At 42.5% G+C, this 5,994-nt stretch overlaps 1 pseudogene; it reads right to left on the bottom strand.

Annotated features, from left to right (window-relative positions):
• Positions 1 to 1,474: 1,474 nt before the first annotated feature.
• LOC113177478 (microphthalmia-associated transcription factor pseudogene) lies at positions 1,475 to 3,641 on the bottom strand (annotated as a pseudogene).
• Between the last annotated feature and the right edge of the window lie 2,353 nt (positions 3,642 to 5,994).

The following is a 5,994-nucleotide window of genomic DNA, read 5'->3' as shown; positions in this document are numbered from 1 at the left end:
AGTTGTTAACCACTAATGCTGATGTTGTCAAGAGACAGCATTAGTAATAACTTCTAATCACAGATCTTGTTTACAGCTTCCTTTGTATTTTCTCTCCCTCCCACCTCCCTTTATTTTTTGAAAGTTCTCTGTGAAGTTTAATTAATGTTTATTTTTCTCCAATATTTCTAGGAATTTTGTTGCATGATGGTTTTATACAGGAAATACTCTTTTAGTTGACTCTATAACTTATTTTTAGTTGATAAGGAGTCCTCATTTTGGAAATATTTATCAAATTTTACACAAAATACTAAAAGACACAATACATAAAGGAAAAGGACTTTTCTCCCATTCTCTTGGACCCTATCAGTCTTCTTCTGCAGAGGCAACTGTTTTCAAATCCTTACTTGTATCTTTTACTATTTTCCTCTGTGAGTCAAAATAATGTGGTTACATTGCCATGTTTTGATTAAATAATTGTAAAATTGCTATTATTTCCTTCCCATTACAGATACTGCTTTGGACCTTACTATTACCCCTCCCTCAGTTGTTTGCCTCAGTTTTTTCTTCACTTTCTACTATTCAGGTGAAACTATATTTTTAGTTAAATTAATAGACAGTATATTATTCTGTCCAGGTTAATAGTACCCCATGCTAATTTCAGTACCCTATTCTGAATTTTTTTTTCCTGTCTCCTCCAGTAGCTAATTGTTGCCTGTGTTTTCCCCTCATGGTTACACCTTACCTAACTAAACATAGTATCTAATCTGCACTATCTAGTTGAGATTAGCAACAATTAGCAACTCATAGAGTAGTTCTGTGTCATTTTATCACATGTAGAAAGTCTTGTCACCATGGCTATAGTCAAGATACAGTATTCCATCCTCACAAAGCTCTTTCTCCCTGTGCTACCTCTTCAGAATTCCACTCACTCCTGTCACCTTCCCACCATTCCTAACCCGTCATAAGCACTAACTGATTTTCTATCAATATAAATTTGTCATTGTGTGTTGCAGAAATGGGATCATACATAATGTGGTCTTATGAGATTAGCTTTTCAAACTAAGGATAGTGTCTTTAGATCAATCCAAGTTGGCCTATGTTGGTGGGATCACTCTGCTTTACTGGTTTCCCAGCATCCACATACTTGAAAATAGCTGGTATTGCCACTTTTTCAGAGTTTTGTTCTAATAGACAGAGAGTGTTGCCTTATCACTGTCTTGAGTTGCATTCTATGCTTGGTATTGCCACTATTTTAGAGCTTTGATTGTTCCAACTGGTAGTTGGTGATTTCTGATCATGGTCTTTGTTTATGTTGCCCTCCTGACTCATCAAGGTGAATATCTTTCCCTTGTGTTTGTCTGTCATCTATAAATCCTTTTCCGTGAAATGTCTCCTCTATTTTTTTGGTAATTTTTAATAGGTTTTTTTATTTTAATGTTGAATTTGGTGTATAAGTTCTTTCAGTGATAAATTTGAGAATTCTTTATAGATTCTACATATAAGCCTCCGGGGACATGGAGGACAGGAGTGGGTCAGTCACCCGGGCAGGAGAGAGTGTATTGTTCTTCAGGATGTCTTCCAGGTTGGACACCGGGACACTGTAGACCTGGGCGCCCTCGGCTGCTGGCCCCAGGCTGCTGCTAAAGGCCAAGGTGCTCTCCGTGAGGTCCAGGCTGGTGCATACCAGGTCTGCCTGGTGCTGCAGGAGGTCCTGGCTGCAGTCTCCAGTACCAGCTATTGCTTGATGATCTAGTTCACCAGATCTGAGAAGCAGAGACCCGTGGATGAAATGAGGGAGAGTATGTGAGCCCAGGCCTGCATCTGGAGTTCCTGGATTCTGAGCTGCAGGTGCCAGTTGGCATGCTCCAGCTTCTTCTGCCGGCTCTCCATCTCTTTAGTTTGCTGCTGTCACTGAAGCTTCTGGAGGTAGTCCATGGATGCCTTCGAGATGGTTCCCTTGTTCCAGTGCATGTCTGGATCATTTGACTTGGGAATCAAAGTACCTAGTTTTTTATTTTTTATTTTATTTTTTGAAGGCATGATTTAAAAAAATATCATGTTTAAAAGGTTAATTATTTTCCTCATCTAAGTACATACAAAAGCATTCAAAATTTTGATCCACATGGAAAACATGTGTATAAACTGAATAAATAAACTTTATCCTAAAGATTAGCCAGTTGTCCCAATTTTATTTGCACTATAATCAATCTTTTCTCTAATTAAAGACTATCTTTATGCATTGGGGCTCAGACAGAAAAGGAGCAACCTAAAAATGCATTTAAATAGAGGGTATTCAGAATCAGGGACTAAGACAAGGGCAAAGGCAGAAGGAACATCTGGGGCTGGTGTGGGGACAGGGAGCCAGGAGTGGGCTCCCCACTGGGGATTACAGGGCTTAGGCCTTGCAGACACTGGAATTACTGAAGGGGTCACCTGGTCAGCATCAGAGACCACCTGCTCATAGGCAAGCATCAGGTCAGGTTGGCGCTGGAACTCATAGGGATGCCAGGATGATCCAGAGCTGACGGAGTTACACAGCCACTGGCAGAGGTGCCACCTCGCCAGAAGCAGGAAGAGGACCTGTTCATCTCCCAGCCCTCAGTGGCAAAGGAGTCAGAGAATGTGGTCTGTGGGGCCCCTGAGTTGGTTCAAAGTACCTAGTTCTTTCATGCGGTCATTTATGTTAAATCTTCTTCATTCAGTCAGGTTGTGATTGTCCTTCTTCTGCCTCTCCTTGGCCAGGGCTCCAGCTACAGACTCTGTGAGCTCCTGCTTGATGTTGGGGAGATTTGCAGGACAGGAGTTGCTGATCCTGAGGCTGGGGATGGGGGTTGGTGGGGGGTTGTGGTGGCAGGCCTTGGCTGCCATAAAGGTCGATCAAGTTTCCAGAGACAGGTAACGTGTTTGCCATCTGCAAGGCGGGGTCCATCAATCCCAGGATTTCCTCATTATAACTTGATACCAGGCTAATGATGTCTTCGATGACATCATCCATCTGCAGCATGAAGCCTGTGGGTGTGCGTTCATGCTGGGACACTTGCTCTCCACCTGTTTTGCTCTTCAAACTTATATAACCCCTCTTTATCACAGTTAGAGTTAAGTGTGAGCAGGGCCATGGGGCTGTTGGGCTCACTGCTCCCCAGCACCGGTGGCATAACATGGTCACCTGGCTGGTTTGGACATGGCAAGCTCAGGATTTGGTTGGCATGTTTGTCTGCTAAAGTGGTAGAAAAGTACTGTTTTACCTGCTACCACTGTGCTTGCTGTATGTGGTACTTGGTGGGGTTTTCAAGGTGGGTCTGCACCTTAAGGACTTCCATGGGTACCTGGGTAGTCGAGGGAAGGGTTGTGGGTACGCTGACATTGATGGCTGGTGTCTGGCTCGAGGGCACTCTCTGATGCAGGAACTGGGCCGCCTGCAGCTTTTGCTGCTGCTCTCTGCACTCCTGCTCCTGCATCTGTTCACACAAGAGCTGCTGGTGTAGCAAGATGTGTGATGTCATACTGGATGAGCTTATGCAAGGCTTGGAGGTCCTAGGATGCTCCGTAGAACTGCTGCTCTTCAGGGGCTGACTTTTGAGTTGTTAGTAGGTTTTGGGCTCTTCGTGAAACACCTCCCTGACTTTGAAACCCAGCAGGATCCCCGATTTCCACTGCATGGCTCCAGCTTGGCTCCAGCTTTGAGGCCCCGCGCTGCTCCAAGCCAGGGCAGAGGTAGGGCGCCCAGGGAGGTGGTGGCTGGTCCCGCTGCACCCTGCACAGCTCTGCGCAGCCCGCCTGGCGGAGTCTGCCCCTATGAGTTTTTATTATGAATGGATGTTGAGTTTTGTCAAATAATTTATGAATCAATTGATGTGGCCAGGTAGCTTTACTTCTTCAGATTTTTAGTAGACAGATCATATTATTTTTCATATATTGAAACTTTATATACCCTGGCTAAACTGCATTTAACCATTATATCTATATCTATATCGATATATAGATATAGATATAGATAGATATATTGATGGAATTTATTCTCTATTTTGTTGAAGATTTTTGCACATTTGTTTACTAAGGATATTGTTTTGTAGCCTTCTCTGCTAGTTAGCTTTTTTAAAATACCTAATGAGAACAACTTAAAAGAAGAATAGTTTATTTTAGGTTCATGATTTAGAGGTTCAGTTCACAGTTGTTCAACTACATTGCTCTGGGCCTGAGGTGAGGCCTAGCATCATGGCAAAAGAGTAAGGCAGAGTAAAACTTCTCTCCTCATGGCAGCCATGAAACAGAGAGGGGACAGGTTAAAAAGCTTCAGAGAAGTTGCACCCTTCCAGGGCACACTTCTAATGAACCACCTCCTGGAGCAAATTCCCACCTACCTACAGTTACCACTCAGTTGTTGATTCAAAATAGGATGAAGTGATTCAGTGGCAGCTCTCATGATATAATCATTCCACCTCAATATCCCTGCATCAACCTAGGAGTTTGGGGGATGCACCTCATATCCCAACAACTGAGTTCTACCCAGTTTCCCAGAAGCTCCTGTCCATTTCACAAGAAAAACATGCATTTAGTCCATTTCCAAGAATCCCTATAATCTTAACAGCTCTAGGATTACCCCAAATTCTAATTCCATTATGTCATCTGAGACTCAAAAACAGACTTGACCTCCTGTAATGATCAAAAGCAAGCTACAAACATCTATTATATAGTGGCACAGGGTAAACACTCCCTTTCCAATAAGAAAGAACAGGATAATAGAAAGAAGGAATAGGATCAAAACAAGACCTAAGTCCAGTCGGGAAATTTTTTTTGTTTTCTGTTTTGTTTGTTTGTTTATTTGTTTTTTCCCCCAGCTCCATCTCTGGCAACTAGGGCTCATTGGTGAGATGTTCTCTCAGAAGGGCCTGGCCAGTTGCCGTGCTCATGGCCTGTCTCTTGGCCTGGTTTTCTCTGCAGCCAAAAGTCTTCTTCATCAGACATTTTTGGCATCTCTTAATTCCCAGGATCTCCATTTTAACTTTGAATTCACCTTCACAGCTTTGCGCATTGCCCTTCCAAGAACTGTAGGGATTCTGTCCCTGCTGCCCTTTGCCTGACCTTGCTGGCCTTTTTCTGAAATCTTAGTGGAAGATTCCATGGGGCCTCTAACTCCAACATCGTGCCTTCCTGCAGTACTAGCACCACCATGTGGATGACACCAAACTTTGCTACCAGCTCAAAAACTAGCGGGGTCTTCTGGGACCTAGGCTACAGAAGCTTCTGAGTACCTGGGTGGCTGAGCATGGTGAAACACATCCTGGAAAACAACTTTCTATGCATCCCTGTGTAGGAGTTGATACTTCTACACCCTGGTGCTTGCAGTGGGCATGGTCTGGCAAATTCCTGAGATGCCCTTAAGCCATCTTTCCTATTGTCTGTGGGCATTAGCACTTGTGACACAAGTAATCCAAATGGATTAAAGGGACTCATGAAGTGTCACAAAAGAAATTTGCAGGAACTATATTTCTGTTTGGTACAAGTGAGCATTATTTGGGAGGAAAAGGGAAATTGGTTTATAGCCCAGAATTGTAGTCTTTGCTGCTTGAAGACTGAGTGATACTTGGCAAGCAGAAACAAAATAAATAGATATATTAACAGTAGGCTTTCTAATCTGTACATTCTTTATAAATTTCATGTGTGCATGTGAATATTCTCATTTACTAAGTGTATATGGGTGCACTCAGAAGTTGTTTGAGGATTAAAAAAAAAGATCATTTGGGAATATATTTTCCTCTAATATAAAAAGAATATATGACAAGGCTGAAAGCACACTAGACAGAATTCAAATCCTAGGTTTTAATTAAAATTCCACAAATATATGACTTTAATAAAGTAATTATGCTACTTCTGTGTTTCCACATCCATTTTCTCCATCATGTAGGCTATAATGATAGCCTTCACTCCTCCTTTCTGGTTTATTTTTCCTTTCTTTCATTCTCTTTCTGTATTGTCCTAACTAAAACTCCAAGTGTGCTGTTGAATGTCAGT

Source organism: Urocitellus parryii, chromosome 3, assembly GCF_045843805.1.
Source record: "Urocitellus parryii isolate mUroPar1 chromosome 3, mUroPar1.hap1, whole genome shotgun sequence".
In the NCBI taxonomy this organism is placed as follows: domain Eukaryota; kingdom Metazoa; phylum Chordata; class Mammalia; order Rodentia; family Sciuridae; genus Urocitellus; species Urocitellus parryii.
The sequence above is the reverse complement of the archived record's forward strand: the minus strand, read 5'-3'. Positions and strand labels throughout refer to the sequence as shown.